The sequence below is a fragment of the Leopardus geoffroyi genome, chromosome B2, assembly GCF_018350155.1.
Source record: "Leopardus geoffroyi isolate Oge1 chromosome B2, O.geoffroyi_Oge1_pat1.0, whole genome shotgun sequence".
Taxonomy (NCBI): Eukaryota; Metazoa; Chordata; class Mammalia; order Carnivora; family Felidae; genus Leopardus; species Leopardus geoffroyi.
In genome coordinates this window covers 39025904-39040099 of record NC_059332.1, presented here as the reverse complement: position 1 = coordinate 39040099, position 14196 = coordinate 39025904, and the positions used below count along the sequence as shown (strand labels likewise).

Below are 14196 nucleotides of genomic sequence, written 5' to 3'. Positions count from 1 at the left end.
GACCCCAGTGGGTCAGTAGGTTCAAGAGAGAGGGCCATGGGGGAGAAACTTATTTTTTGAAGACTATGAAGGCTCAGCCAAGACAGGAGAGGCCTGCCTGAAGCCACGGGAGAGACAAAGGGTCCTCTCTGGGTCCTTGAGCAACGGTGTCCGGGGCAGGGGGACATCTGTGGCTTCGAGTATGATCTGCTGAGATGACCTCTGAGTGGGTGAGGAGCACAGCCCGGATCCTAGCCCGCCTCTGCTCACCCCTGCCTCAGTGCCTCAGTTTCCCGTCCCGCGGTTCACCTAACACCTGCCTCCCCACCCCAGGCCACATGCAGAGTGCTCATGCATGCAAGCGGCTCCTCTTTACCACCTGATTGCACGTGGGGCGGTTCATCGAGAACTGCGGTTCTCTGGTGGCCACTCAGATATCTGCTCACCTGTTCCATTTGGGGAGCATTTCCTGGGTGCTGTGCTCTGTGCTCCCACGGGCTTCCTGTCCAGGACACCGATGGGAAAGTACTCTCCTGGTTAGGGACGGGGTGTCCTCCAGGTCCCCAACCTGATCGTTTGTGTTTCCTCTGCTCTGCCAGATGTCCTGGGTGTGTGTGATGCCTCCCTGACTTGGAACAGATCAGGCTTCCCTTTGATGTGACTCCATTTGCATAGCTGCTTGAAACCCCTCAAGGATGTGGTCATATATTGGGATTTTTCCCCTCTGTGTAAGTTTTGTGGATTATAAAAATAAAACTCAATAAATAGGTTGTGTTGAACTCATAATTGCTTTGTTATGCAATCTACATTGGTTGATACTTAGCCACATCTCTTTATTTTTTTATATGTTTATTCATTTTCGAGAGACAGACAGAGCATGAGCAGGGGAGGGGCAGAGAGAGAGGGAGACAGAATCTGTAACAGGCTCCAGGCTCTGAGCTGTCAGTGCAGAGCCTGACGTGGGGCTTGAACTCACAAACCATGAGATTGTGACCTGAGCCGAAGTCAGACGCTGAACTGACTGAGCCATCCAGGCGCCCCTTAGCCACCTCTCTTTACAGAGTCAGGTGGCAGAGATGGGCCTCTTTCTCCTAGGGATGTGGGTGAATTAGGAACTAGAAACGGGTGAGAAGGAGCTAGCAGCTGACCTCCCCCTAAGTGGCAGAGGAGAGTGAATGAGAAGGAAAGTGCATGGTTGCTGGAAGAAAACACAGAGCCCGGGGCACACACCTGCTCTGAGAACGGGGACAGTATCGGTGCAAATTCAAGACAGTGTAACTCCAGCTAACTGTTGACTGGCTGAGTATGTTAATGAAGTGATTAAGTGTGGGTTTTTACTGATTAAGATAAATGGCTCTAGTATTACAGCACTCCCATACAGAATTGTTCTAGTCAAGAAAACCCCCTAGTACATGATAGGACCCGCTTTCAGTTATTTGTTTTAAGGATACTTACAGGCCAAGATTGGGAGGATTATGCAAACAGAAAAAAAAAAAAATAGTTGCTGAGCCGAGGTGATTGGAGTATGAGTGTTTTCCTTCCTTTCCTTTTCTCGAAATCTTTTAACGATATTATTTTTATAATGAAATGTTTTGTTTTGTTTTTAAGCGAGAAAGAGAAGTAAGGTTTGAGAGGTTAGCGACCTAGGTTTTATTTCTGAATTACCTAACGATTTAGCTGTAAATCTCCTTCCTTTTTCATGGTGTGCTGTGTCTCTGGGATTTCATTTTTCCAAGGCCCACGAGACTGTGTCGCTCAGCTACCTCGAGAAGGTTCCAGTTACCACTCGTGATGGGGAACAGATGCAGGTTGATGTTATAGTCTACACAGCATTGCCATGGCCAGCAGCATTGGCATCTGCTGGGAACTAGTTCAAAATGAAGATTCTCGGGCCCTACCCCGGACCTATGAAATTTGAATTGGCGGTTTAACAAGAGCCCCAGGGAACTTGCGTGCACATTAGGATTTGAGAACCACCATTCTAGAAGGGTGCTTCTCTGGCTTGAGGATTCATCAGGATCGCCTGAAAAGCCTAGTAAAGCAGGGGTCACTGGGCCCACTTGAGTTTCTGATTTGGGAAGTCTGGGGTGAGGCCAAGAGAATTTGCATGTCTTTGTTTTTTTTGTTTTTAAGTTTATTTATTTATTTTGAGAGAGACGGAGACAGTGAGAGGGAGGGAGGGGCAGAGAGAGAGGGAGCCAGAGAATCCCAAACTGAGCTGACTCAGGGGTTGGAACTCACAAAACCTGGAGATCATGACCTCAGCCTAAACAAAGAGTTTGATGCTTAACCAAGCCACCCAGATGCCCAGAGAATTTGCATTTCTAATGGGCTCCCAGGTGACTCTGAGCTGCAAGTCCAGAGACCACACTTTGAGAAGCATTGTACTCAAGGATGGAACAAAAATCTGCCCCCTCCCCCGCCAGCCGGTGTGGGAACAGCATGGGAACAGCATGTCCCTCTTGCCCATCTGAGTGGATGTGGAAGCCTTGTCTTTTGGCTTCAGGTTCCCCATCAGTCAAGTGAGGGACTTGGACTTCATGGACTAGAATCCTTCTCCTCCTTCCACCTCTGATCTTTTCTGTTAATTGAATCTGTCCCAGGCATGTCAGAGCTGATGGGAGCAACCACTTTTATAAAACATTCTGCTGTTCTTATTGAGAATGCACTGTTAATTCCCTGGTCACCCTACATGGCTAGCCTCACAACTCATGCACAGTCGTAGCATCGTGGCCTCTCTAGCTCTGTGCCGGAATCCGTCCTCAGCAGCCACATCTGCTCACATGTTTGATGGTTGTCTACATTTGTTCATTCATTCAACACATGTTACCAATCACGGTGTGTGCTCTTGCCGGGGGGTTAGATGCCATGATGGGATCCAAAGAAGTGGATTAAGCTCCAGAGATTCACACACAGTGTATCTTTTAAATACAAATAATGGAAAACGCAACTCCAACTAGGTAAAATGATAGAGGACGTGTGTCGGTTCATGTATTTGGAAAGTTGGGGAGTAAGGTGGACTACAGGAACAGCTTGAACAGGCCCCAGGCTCCATTTTTCATTGGCTCTTGGTGTCCTGAGCTCCTGGTGTGCCGGCCTTGTCCTCTTCCGCTGACTTCCTTCCTGGCCTCACATCTGCATACTGTGTTTTCTTGAAGAATGTGGGTTTTTGGAGGGCGAGGACCATGTCTCTGCTGTTCATTACAATTGTCTAGAACAGTCCGTGGTACGCAGTTGGCCTCTGTAATTACCTCTTCCTGAGTGCTTTGTCCCCAAGAGTCACTTTTAGTGGTTTCACTTGGATCACACGCTCCTTGAGAACTAGTCATTGTGACTTGGGTCCTGAACCATCACTAACCTGCCTTGTGTCACACACAGGCTCCCACCTGGAGTCGGAGTTTGAGTCAGCTTCCCAGCCCCACGGGAGGTCCTACATGGAAACTGGGGGTTTTCATCATGGACCCTGGGAGGCAATGCTGATGTCCGCCTCTTTGACTGCAGCACCTGCTCTTGTATTCCGTGTGTACTTTCAACAACACCTGCATACATCCAGTGTGCTCAGTTCACACACAGAGTGAGGCAATGTGAGGCTTCACCCCGCTGCAGGTTGCAGCCCCCCAACCCAGCATCTCCCAGGGCTGCTTCATCCTATCCAGATGAGAGTCCTGATGTTTCAGCCTCTGATTTGTCAAATGAGAAGCTACCTACACCTCAACACACCTAACTGGCACCTGTGGAGAGAGAATATGAGAATTGCAAAAATGAAAAAAAAAAAATCACAAAACAAAACCATACCCCCTCCATTTGGAAAATGAGTAAAATTGGAAGGCCACGTTGTGGTCACTGGTCTGTGGTCTAGAGCATGTACTTCGGACAGTGTGTGCCTTCCTCGGTTAGCCAGGGTGGGGTGGGAGGCTTCCCTTGTCCGTTGTCCTCTCTGGACCCCTACGAGGTAGGCACTGCGAGCCCCTCTCTTCTGTATTGCTTTAGCAGGGGCCTCCTGTCAGAGGAGGCTGGGAATTTGGGCATTGCCTCAAGGTTTGAGCAATCAAGGGCCATTACCGGCCAGACTTGACAATGTAACTCTCTCTGAAGACCTTAGATTTCCAGTCTATTTACTTCCCAGTCAATACCGTGTGCCAATAACAGCAGCCAAGAGATATTGCTGAGTCAGTCTTAAGTTTGAGAATTGTCTCTTTAGTAACCTCCTTGCTCTGCTCATTTCCTGGCCCTTAGAGTCACAGCTTCTGCCTCCCCCCTGTGCCTCCCTGTGCCTCCCAGGGGCCTTCTCTTCTGCATAGGGAGACACCTCCCATCGGCCTTTTTTGTTTAATTGGTTTTTACTGTTCATTTTTTTTTTTTTTTGAGAGAGAGAGACAGAGACAGAAAGAGAGAAAGACAGAGCACCAGTGGGGGAGGGGCAGAGAGAGGGAGACACGGAATCTGAAGCAGGCTCCAGGCTCTGAGCTGTCAGCATGGAGCCGGACACGGGGCTCGAACCCACTACCTGCGAGATCATGACCTGAGCCCAAGTCGGTTGCTTAACTGACTGAGCCACCCAGGCTCCCTGGCTACACCTCAGCTGCATCCTCACAACAAACAGGATCGCCCCGTGCCCAGAAGGGAGTTTGTGTGTGGTCAGGGGGTTCAGACTTCCTCCTGATACCAATCTTAGGCTTCCCTATTACCTACCTTTGCTCACTCCCTACAGTATCACTTTATCGCCTGGCAGGCTCCAGATTACTGTAATCTCAAGAAATTTGGATTACAAACCAAAGGTGGCAGCCTCTCTTGGCAAAGCCGTATATATTTTCTCCCCCTATGTTCTCAGTGGGCCACCTGGAACCAAAAGTTGTCTTTGTATTGTAGGACATTGCATTGTATTGAAGGCACAGAAGTAGTCCGTGGAGTCCAATGTCCTAAATTTGTCTTCCCCGCCATGGCCGAATCAGGCCCAGGGGCTGCAATCCAAGATGAGGCACAGGTTAAACCACATCCTCGTCATATCCGGTGTCACCTACGCCTGTGCAGTTGGCATCATTGTGCCACTTTGGAAAAGTCTCCCCCTTCTCAAGTCACTTGACTGCCATTTGCTAGAAAGTTGACTTGTAGGGGCACCTGGGTGGCTCAGTCAGTTAAGCGTCTGACTTTGGCTCTGGTCATGATCTCACGGTTTATGGGTTCGAGCCCTGTGTCGGGCTCTGTGCTGACAGCTCAGAGCCTGGAGCCTGCTTCGGATTCTGTGTCTCCCTCTCTCTCTACCCCTTGCCCGCTCACATTCTCTCTCTCTCTCTCTCTCTCTCCCTCTCAAAAATAAATAAACATTAAAAAAAAGTTGACATGTCAAGACACAATTCTCTAATGGCCTTGAGTGTCAGCGGTGCTCCCAGTGTTGTGCAAGCCGCAGTCTGCCGTGGCCCTCCCTGGATAGCAACACTTTATTGTTTGCCAGTCTATCTCTTTGGCTTGATGTGTACACCCTGCCTGACATTGTAGGGTCAGTTATTTCAACATTCCACTTCAGGTACAAAGTCTCAGTCCATTGGATGCAATCGATTACAAGTACACAAAAATCCAATTTGATCTGATTTCTAAAAATGAATGTTATTGGCTTGGGTAACAAGGAAGTGGTGTGGACTCCAGGCATGGATTCACCGAAGTCTGGCTTCATTTCCTTGCTGTCTTTGAGTGGGCTTTGCCTTTAGGCTGGCCTTCCTCGAAGTAGCAAGATGGCTGTGGCAGGTGCAGGCTGCATGGCCATAGATCAGGCCACCTAGAAGGAGGCAGAACACATTCTCCCAACAGTCTTGGAACAAGTTCTGAATCACGGTCTGAATAGACCTGCTTGGGTCTTCTGCTCCTCTTGTAACCAATCACTGGGATCTCAGGAATTAAATGTATCCATTGGGAAGGTGTGGGTTGGGGTCAAGGTGGGGTGAAATCAACTTTCCAGAACCACACAGCTTCCTCCTAACCAAAATCAGAGGCTTTGGGGAAGATAGCCAGACTGCTCCTGATATAAATATAATGCTAATAATGCTGATGGCTATCATTTATAGAATCGTGCTACATGCATTGGATCAAAATGACCTATAGGGGTTCTATTTCTACCCCTCATTTTACTCCCATGTAAAAATAGATGGGAAAACTGAAGTTCTTACCTAGGTCACACGACTGGAAAGTATTAGAATGACATTTGACCCACAGTCTGCCCAGATGTCAATGAGCGTGATGCTCTCTCGTTCCATTTAGTTGAAGCTACATATTGGTCAGGATGCCTTCAGGGAACAGAAGGCACACTTCGAGTGGGTTATTTAAAAAGGAACTACTGGGGCGCCTGGGTGGCTCAGTTGAGTGTCCGACTTCGGCTCAGGTCATGATCTCCCGGTTTGTGAGTTCAAGCCCCACATCAGGCTTGCTGCTATCAGCACAGAGCCCGCTTTGGATCTTCTGTCCCCTTCTCTTTGCCCCTCCCCCACTTGCTCTCTCAAAAAAATAAATAAACATTTAAAACAATTTAAAAATAATAAAAAGGAACTATTGGCAAAGCCAGGGACGTAACATGGAGAAACCAGGGATAACGAAGTACCATGGGACTAGTAACAGTGGGAGGCTATTGCCATCCTTAAACTTGAAAGGGTGAAGGGAAGGGGTGGTTCCTGAAGCCCAGAGGCCACGTGAGCAGTGCCAGGAAACATGCCCAAAAGGAGCTGTCATCTTTGCTTGAAGGTCACAACCAAATTCACAGGGAGGGAACTGTGTATGTCAGGTGGAGGCAGCGGGGTTAGTGATTGGGACCCTGAACCCACTCTCCCTCCTCCCTCTCACCTCCTTTGGTCTTCCCTGTTGACTTGCCAATAAGGGAAGCGGAAGACAGTCAGCATGGTGGCCATTGGTGTGGGACACATGGATCAGTCCCCTGGGTGGTGATCAGGGTAGAAAAGGCTGGATGGTGGATCTGGAGGGGAAACAAAGGTGACTAAGATGGAATAAGCTAAATAATATAATAGAGAAAGTATTATGAGGCAGGAGAGTCCCCATGGTTTGGGGCCACTCACGGACATTAATCAAGATTTGCTTTATTGCCATTTTTACAGTGGAAATACACTCTTTTTTTTTTTTTTTTTTTTGGAAATACACTCTTAAGTCAGTAAAATATAGTAGCTGCTGTGAATACCTACTTTACCAAGTATTTTATATATGTGATTTCAAACCTTCAGTAACTCTAGGAAGAAGATACTATTATGAGCCTCATTTGAGAAATGGGGAAACTGAGGCTCAGAGAGGTTAAATAAGTGATGTTGAGGGGGAGCACCTGGCTGGCTCAGTTCGTAGAGCCTGTATTTCTTGACCTCGGGGTCATGAGTTCGAGCCCCACGTTGGGCATAGAGATTGCCTTTTAAAAAGATATATAAATAAGTGGTGTAGAAGCCGAGAGCCGGGGATGTGCAGGCTGACCGCTTGAACTCAAATCCTGCTGCTGCCACTGACTCTTGACTCTCTCCCTGTTGCTTCACCTGTGCCTCAGTTTCCTCATTTGAAAAATGGGATAACAGTAGTACCTGCCACATAGGGTAGTGAACATAAAATGCAAAATGCTTAGAACAGTGCCTGGAACAAAGTAAACAGTCAATAACATCAGCTGGGGTTTGAATCCAGACTCCAAAACTGGTGAGTGCCACCTTATCATCTAATCTGTATCACAAGAATTGGCCAGGCCAATGAGCGCATGTCTGCAGGGTCTCCCCTAAGCTCCCCACTAGTGTTGGCCAGGAAGTGGCTTATGGACTTGGGCTGACTACTCACCTGTGTCCTTAATGGATCTGGGTCTGGCTGTCAGTGGTAGGGGGCATAAGAGGCTGCAGGGAGGCTTGGGGTCAGTATCAGCAGGTCATTGGGATTAATCGCTCCACCACCTTTCCCAGGAAGGATGAGTTATGATATGCATAGTTTGGCACAAACCCTCTGGAACGTACCATACCTTTAGGACCAAGCACACACAGGAGAGCCACATCCTCAGCTGCGGTCAAGACCCTGTCTCTGTGCTGCCCTCTTGTGCCGCCTGTCAGCACAACCGCCCATTGCCTCCTGACTGTGGGCTGTTAGGTTGCCATCTCTGCCTCCCCTCTCCCAACCCTCTTTCCGCAACCAAGCAGTGATCTTCAAAGTCAGCCATTAAGATTCCCTGGGGCACCCCCCGCCCCCGACTCAGCCCCCAAGTGCAGGATAGAACACGCAGAAGCCGCTGGGCTACCTCTTGCTAGATGATTGCACGGAAATATTTTCACGTGCCATCCTGGGCAGGCACAATTCTAGGACCAGAAGATACAAAGCTGAAAGAAAAGGGGCGCTTGGGTGGCTTAGTGGGTTAAGCGTCAACTCTCGATTTCGGTCAGGTCATGATCTCACAGTTCCATGAGATTGAGTCCCTTATCAGACTTCAAACTGACAGTGTGGAGTCTGCTTGGGATTCTCTCTCTCTCGCTCTCTCTCTCTCTCTCTCTCAAAATAAATAAACTTTAAGAAAAAGTAAATAATAACAATAAAGTAACAAAGAGCCCCTGCCCTCATGGGACTTACATTTTAAAATAGCTCTTGGGGCGCCTGGGTGGCTCAGTCAGTTAGGTGTCTGAGTCTTGATTTCAGCTCAGGTCATGATCTCACGGTTTGTGAGTTCAAGCCCCACATCGGGCTCTGTGCTGACAGAGGGGAGACTGCTTGGGATTCTCTCCCTCTCTCTCCGCCCCTCCCCCACTTGTGCTTGGTCTCTCAAAATAAATAAACTTAAAAACTAAAATAAAGCAAAATAGCTCTCACTTACAGGCCAAAGGATATTTGCTGAACTTGCAGATTGTGCCAGAGTTTGCATTTCAACTCCAGAACCCAGGTCCTGGGCCTCCCTTCCTCCCTGCCTGTCCTCTGCTCCTCACTGTCCACCCTTTTTCTTTCTCCTCTTTTACCTCGTTCTCCCCCTCACCCTCTCTCTCCCCCTCTCCCACCTTCCCCCTCCTCCTCCTGGGGTCCCCTCCTGTAGGTCCCTTTCTCTCCTTTCCCTTCTGTCCCCACCGGCCTCCAGCCTCTGTGGCCCATGGACAGTAGCCGACTTAGCATGCCGAGGTGTGGAAGATCAGAAGATCGGCGAATACAAATCAATCAATTTGTTTTCAATGAAGGTGGCCTGTTCTCTCCCCTTTTTTGCCCAGGACACGTGTGCAGTGTGGCTACAGCTGCTGGACTCTTCATTACGCATGAGCGAGCAGTCTTGCGGGGGCCATAGCCTTGAGTGCCCTGCCCTGCCGGAGGACCCCACCTTTGTGGTGCCCACCCCACCCCCTAGTGCTCAGTTCCTCAGAATTAAAGGACTAGACTCCTTGCTATCTGGTCAATTTCCAATAGGAAAAAGGTAATGATACTATTTATTAAGCCCTTACTACGTGCTAGGCACTGAGCTAAGCACTTTGCATGAAATAGTTCATTTGATCCCACAACTATGCCACGAGGTACGTGCTCTTATTACCCCTGGCTTACTGTACAGAAACTCTGGCCCAGAGATAAGAAGTGACGTACCCTAGACCATCTGCTAGTAAATGGGAGAGCAGGATTTGAATCCAGGACCCTGTGCTTCTAACGTGATCCCCCGCCATCCCCCGCCCATTGACAGCTCTTGTCCAGTTAACATATCAGCACTCCTCACGGCTGCAAAGGCTCTGTCACCCATTTGCTCTATCCCCTCATAAGGACTGAGGTTTGGGGTCCAAAGAGAGGAGGTAACTGGCTTGGAGCCAGCACGGAGCTGGGACTTGTTGTCTCTGGCCAGTACCACCTTCTCCGCGCCATGAAAATGCAGCTTATGCCCAGTTCTGCTGGAACCAGGGGGACAAGCCATCCCGTTAATCTTGCAGGTTTGTGTTTTGAAGAGGAGGGCAGAGGGCAGGCGTGAGCTTGGGCCAGTTTTCTTCCTCTCCAGCTGTCACAGGAAGGCACTGGAGCAGATGACTTCACAGCTCTCTTCCGCTCAGAGGTCTGAATGTGGGGTTTGGGAGGAGGAGCTCTGGGCCCAAAGACCTTTGGGGGCAAGAATGAGTGGCCCTCTGGGGAAACACAGGATTATGCATGGCTGTTTACTCAAATCCACCCTCAAATGCTCGGCCGCCGGGACGCTAGGCCTGGGGCTTTCATTTCAGCCTGAAGTTGACTCCGGAAGTTTGTGCTAAGTAATAAAACAAGAACAGGTCTCAAGGCGTCAGCCTCAGATGGGACTTTGAGGTCTGGCATTAGTGAGGACGCGTGAGACACTAGGCAGACTTCCATGGGTCAGGCAGGTCACTGTGTTTGCAGGGAAGGAGGGTTTGAGCTCTGACCGAGGACTTGTTCTAGTTTCTCTCCCCAACCCTCCCCCCTCCCTTTTCTCTCTTCTTTCTCCCAGCTTGTCTGCTTCGATAGGCACCTCCAGGCTTAGGGCAGAACTAGCTAGTTACACCCTCATGTAAGAGTCCGTGGATGGCCCAGCAATTCAGGGTGGGGACTGGCGGGTGGGGGTTGTCCTTGTTGGGGGCCAGCAGAGTACTTCCCCAGGGTGTGACTGGGACCAGGTGAGCATGCCAGGCTCAGATCCCTCTGTGGCTTATGAACTGAGCATTGACAACCTGGCTGCAGGCATTTGCTACACCAAGGATAAGGATAGGCGACATTCCTGGCATTTCAGGAGGACAAGATGGAATGAACCAGAAGAGGCAAAACACCCAGGTCGAGTCCCTTGTCAGCACGCCTCTTGGATGCCTGGCTCTTTGCTGATTCAAAAGATACCAAAGCAAGGGAAGCCCCCAATGCATGCAGCTGCTTTCCACTCAGGGCTTGACCCATAATTATAATCCCTTTCCTTTGATTTTCTCTGCAAAAACAGCAACATTCCAGCCTGCCTTCGAGCTGAAAAAAAAGCCCCGTGCAGAGCTTAAGAGATTTATAAACACGATGAAAAATCACAGTCTTGTTTTCCCACAGCTTGTTTCTCTAGGTGAGTGGAGGGAGGAGGAAAGAGGACAGCAGAGCTAGGATGGGGGGGGGGTAGTCAGAAATAGGGGTGGGGAGGATACAGATGTGCAAGACACCTGGGTGTGCACAGACCAGAAGCTGAATGGGAGCCAAGAATATGACTCAGCTGCCAAAACCCTAGCTAATTGTTTCTGGCGGCAATGAGAGAGGTACACACACATAGATATGTGTGCATAATATGCAGGTGCCCCAGGCTTCATCCAGAAAGGATTTATGGGATCCGTGTAAGCAGGGGAACAAGAATGAGAGGGATGGCGGACCCTCTGGACTCTGTGCCAATGGGCAGGGACTGAAAAAGCCAGGGAGAGGTCCATGCATTGGAGGGGGAACAGAAGTGTGGTCTTTTCAATGTGCCTGATAATGTCGTGAAGATCTGCCCCTCAAAATTAATCCGGAATATGCCAGCTTTTAAAGCTGGTAGGAATTCTAGAAGTCATCAGACCCAAGAACTTATTTGGAAATGGTTTGCTGCCCATTTTGCAGATGGGTCATGTAGGTGGCAGAACAAGGGCTGGGGATTAGCACCCTGGTCCCTAGAATTCACTTGCTTTGCAATCCTACCTTCATCTAGAGGGTGCTTTGGTATCAGATGCCCTCTGGGAAAATGTGGCTATGCCGACTCTGGGGAGCACAGCACCTGCTGTGTCCTCGGAGACCTAGGGGACTCTCCCCCCAGGCAGAGAGAGCAGCTGGGGGAACCTGGCCCTCTGAAGGATATTCTGGCTGGAGCTAAGAGGTTGGGAGGTACCAGGAGCAGCCTCACCTGTTGAAAGAGGCAAGGTGTGGTCAGAGTGGGGACGGCACCGAATGCAGAGTGAGTGAGCAGGTCTCTTTAGCATCTTCTGTCCACCCATCCCGGCTCAAAGGGCGTGTGGTGGAGGGTTCCTGCCATGGCCTGGGTGCTCGTCACTCTCCCGGCAGGGGAGCGAGGAAGCCATTGCTGCCCAGGGCCACAGGCCGAGGCCAAGGCCGGGATCAGCACTATGCGGATGTCACAGAGCCATCCACAAAAAGCTTGCTGGCTTGCTGTGTTTCGCTGCAGTGCCTGCGGCCCACCCATCCGGGCCGCCCCCAGTCCATTCCTCCTCCTCGCCAGTACTGCCTGGGCTCCGTGCCTAATGACCCCCTGCTGCCACCGCACCGCTCAGGGTTCCGTTCCCTAATTGGAAAACTCCTAGCCTGCATCTCCTGGAAAGGCGACCAGGGGCGTCGGAAACTCCCTAAGGAGTGCGGGCCTTACACAGCCCTCACATGTCAGAACGGGCATGAGCGTGCTGGCCGCAAGCGTCAGGGCCGCGTGGCAGCCGGCCTGGAAGGGGAGCGCGCGTGCCCATGTGCGCTTGTGTTTGAACGACCAGTGCCTGGACTCGCGGCCGCATGAGTGCGGGTCTGTGTGACGGAGTCCCTGCGCGTGTAGCCACACCCACAAGGGTGGAGACGCGTACTGGGCGTGGCAGTGTGTGCCTGCCTGTGGCACTGTTTCGTGTGTACGTGTATGGCGGGGGGGGGCAGTCTCAGCCGCCCGTTTGTGTGTCTATAGATAGTGTGCCTCTGTGGGTGCCACGTGCAGGCTGGGGTGAGCTTCTGTGCCTGTCTGATGCCGCATGCCACTGCGGGGTCCGGTGGGTGCCTGTGTTTGAGTGACTGGGGTGGGTGGAAGCCAGGTGATGGGCACGTTGCCATGGGGGCAGGTGCCGCAGCCCCGGGCAGGGGGTTGTCTGTGGCTGCCCTGACTGAGGCCCCTGTTACAGCTGAGGGATCTTTCCCAGCATCCTCTGCAAGGGAGCCCATCCCCGTGCGTGGCCGCTGAGACCTGTCACCTCCACCTGTAGTTGGCGTGTCTGGGACCTCGCCAGTGAGCCCCGTGTCCCCCTGGGCCCTGCCCCACACCCTGAGCCTTCTCTCCACCATCTTCACCCTCTGGGTGGGTAAGAGGAGGCTCCCGGGGTTTCCCCCCGTCCAGTCAGCTCCCCGGCGTCTGCCTGTTATTCCCCCCAACCCCACCACATTCCATCTGGGGTCCCGGGAATACCCTATCACTTCTTGACACCTCAGTGGAACTGGGGCATATGGTGAACAAGAGTCCTCAGCTGTCCCCCAGGGGACAGACTCTGCTGGGCTCAGCTCCTTGGGGGCAGGGCCTGGCACAGATAATTTCTCTTGGGGAACAGGAGGCAAATGAGTGAATGGGCAGGTGTATCACACACCCACATGGATACTCAGAGAGGTGTCTCTCAGCAGAGGTGGCGGGGGCGGGGGGAGGATTTGGGGGTGCCAGTCTGTGCAGCGAGTGGCGTTACTTGGGAGCATTCAGGCTGGGCAGAATCATCCCGGCCTGAGGAGGGTGCTCACCGCAGGGAGCCTGGAGCCTGCTGCTGGCTGGCTAGGAAAGAAGGCCAGGATCTGATGGTTATACCGGAGAGGTGGGACATTGGTGGCAGAGTTAGAGCCCACCCTGTGTCTGTGCCGGCCCTGGGTGTGCACACAGTCTTGCTGCTGCAGAACTGGGGACGGGGGCTGGGAGTAGGCGCAGGGCTCCCAGCGCCCGTTCGCCTTTCCTGAGGAGAAAGCGCATTCCCTCCTGACCCCAATGGCCTCCTGCCACCTCAAACAGGCCCCTTTGGGCCCAAAGAAGGAGCCGTGGAAGGACTTTAATTTGCAATGCCCTGTTCCACCACCGAGAAGTTCACCTCCCTGGGCTCTGCAGACCACTGCTGCACTCCCGGGGCCCCTGGGGGCGGTGGTATATGTGTGTCCCCAGTACAGCCTGTTCCCTCCACCGCCGGGGCGAGCTGCCCTCCAAACTAGGAGGGAAAGAAGCATAATGCTCTGCAGAAGGCACAGCCTCGCTCTGCATTTCCCTTTTCGTAATGAAAATGCCATTATGTTTTCTGCTCTCAATAATACCACAGCAGAGGCAGCTGGCAACCCCTTGAGGCGACATCCTCTTTTTCCCACACTGCCAATCACGGCAGATCCACAAAGAAAACCACATAGTCTCAAACCTCTCCAGTGGCCTCCTCCTCCCCAGCCAAGGCACCTGGGCAGGGAGATGGTCCAGGCCTCTGTGCTGATGGGAGGGATTAGGTGGATCCTGAGGGTCTGGTGCTGGGGGTGCAAAGGGAAGAGGCTCCAGAGCTTTGTAAAAGCTTGGCATCCAAAAGG

At 51.5% G+C, this 14196-nt stretch overlaps 1 protein-coding gene and 1 long non-coding RNA gene across 3 annotated transcripts in view; one reads left to right on the top strand and one right to left on the bottom strand.

Moving 5' to 3' along the window:
- The window catches only part of LRFN2 (leucine rich repeat and fibronectin type III domain containing 2), a 183756-nt gene that overhangs the window by 32066 nt on the left and 137494 nt on the right, over positions 1–14196 (top strand). The window lies entirely within an intron of this gene.
- On the bottom strand, positions 2224–12402 carry LOC123608339. 2 transcript variants are annotated; one of them, XR_006717199.1, is made up of 3 exons: positions 11795–12402; positions 6808–6958; positions 2224–3710 (listed from the first exon to the last, which is right to left on the bottom strand). It is a non-coding gene; the product is annotated as an uncharacterized LOC123608339 (long non-coding RNA). The 2 variants fall into 2 exon arrangements; XR_006717198.1 differs by having other exon boundaries at positions 6808–6937.